Below are 1,832 nucleotides of genomic sequence, written 5' to 3'. Positions count from 1 at the left end.
ACTAGAATAGTCTGTTCTCAAATAGGAATGCATTTTGTTTCAAAATGTTACAAATTCAGTCCTTGATAATTTCAGCAGGTCTAATAGAGTTTGTGTTTGGAACTAGTAAATCATTAGGCCTTGTCCCATTTTCATGAGGGTGGGGGGGTGGAGGTGCTATTTACATCCCACCTTGTACTTCTTTCCCTCAGTATCACCAATTCATCTTCTTGAACTTTTCATAGTGAGAGTCATCAGTGACCTTCTCGTTAGCAGGATGTTTGCAGTTTGGAGGAGTCCACTCAGGCTCTGGATTCTCTGTGTCGTCCACTCGTAGGGGCTGGGTTTGGGGCTCTTCTGTGTTTCTCCTTATGGGGCATTCAGCTTCTCATGATAAAACCAGTTGTGCTGCACATGATTCATAGCCATGTTGGTGGACACAAAGGACATCTTTCTTCTTATTCTGCTGGTCTGCCAGCAGTCGGGCCTTGGCATCCTCGGTAAAAATGATATTCTTTATTTTGGCATCAATTCCAAGGTGCACTTCGGGGATGCTGCTAAAAATCTGGTTGGAAAGCATCTCCTCAGTTTTCTTTGCTGAGGAAACACAAATGTTTTCTCAAAGTTCATATAGACAGCTCTCTGCATTCTTTGACTTTACTTTCTGTTCCTCATGTTCCACAATCCCTTCCCTCTTCTTAAAGCTCTGTCTCAGAGTATTTCATCATGTCTGCATCTTCATCTCTTCGGCTGGTTTCTGCAGAAAACGGTGTCCCCAGGTGGACATCTTCTTCTTCATTGATCTTATCTTTTCCCCTCTCCTTCAGTTTCTTCATGCCCACCATGCCACCTGTCTTCATCTAAAAGGGATCATTCCCTAGAGTGGTCTCTTCCTGCACTTTCTCCCTGACTATCTGGGCCACAGCACTCACCCCGTTGGGTCTCTTTCTCAAGTTCTTCACTTCTTGAGTTTCTTCAAGTTTTAATCAAACCTGCTCAGAGTTCTGTTCATCTTCCTCAGACTCTGAGTCATCCTGGCACCGGCAGAAAGTCTTCCCAGTGGCTGGCATAGTGACACAAGCCCCACAGTCCAACAGCCGTGCTAGTGCACCAAACCTGAACAGATTTTTAATGCAGAATGTTTTTAAATCCATAAATAACTTTTATTAATAAGGAAAAGAAATAATCATCAGAATTTAAGGGAGTAAGGGATAAGCTAACTCTACTGTTCTGTGTAAATGCAGTTGGGTTAATTATCAAGACTACCCTTATCTATAAAGCTGCTGACCCCTGAGTCTTGAACGGGCTTGATGTGGAAAGAACTGTCAATACTATGGAAGACCACCCTGATAGAAAGAACAATAGGAAAGTCTAGAAGAATAACACCAAGGAAGATGCCACCATTGTTATAAAAACGAAACAAAAAAAGCCATCAAGCCCAAAACAATAAATTCCCGATGGATAAAACAGTGACCAGATGCTGTGTGTGGCTTCACCAGACTTAGGACAAAACCAGTCATTTTTTCCAAGTTGTTGTTGTTGTTAGGTATCATTGAGTCAGTACCCACTCATAGTAACCCTATGAACAACAGAACGAAACACTGCCCAGTCCTGGGCCAACCTCATAATTATTGCCACGCTTGAGCCCATGATGCCACCATATTACCAATCCATCTCACTGGGGGTCTTCCTCTTTTTCTCTGACCCTCCACCTTACCAAACATGATATCCTTCTCCAGCGACTGGTCCCTCCTAACAATATGTCCAAAGTATGAGAGATGAAGTTTGGCCATCTTGGCCTCCAAGGAGCACTCTGGCTGTACTTCTTCCAGCACAGACATGTTGGTTCTTTT

General features: G+C 43.2%; 1 pseudogene; it reads right to left on the bottom strand.

Annotated features, from left to right (window-relative positions):
- Positions 1 to 193: 193 nt before the first annotated feature.
- LOC102835980 lies at positions 194 to 1,049 on the bottom strand (annotated as a pseudogene).
- Positions 1,050 to 1,832: the final 783 nt, after the last annotated feature.

This window comes from Chrysochloris asiatica, unplaced genomic scaffold (genome assembly GCF_000296735.1).
Source record: "Chrysochloris asiatica unplaced genomic scaffold, ChrAsi1.0 scaffold00124, whole genome shotgun sequence".
NCBI classification, from domain to species: Eukaryota; Metazoa; Chordata; class Mammalia; order Afrosoricida; family Chrysochloridae; genus Chrysochloris; species Chrysochloris asiatica.
The sequence above is the reverse complement of the archived record's forward strand: the minus strand, read 5'-3'. Positions and strand labels throughout refer to the sequence as shown.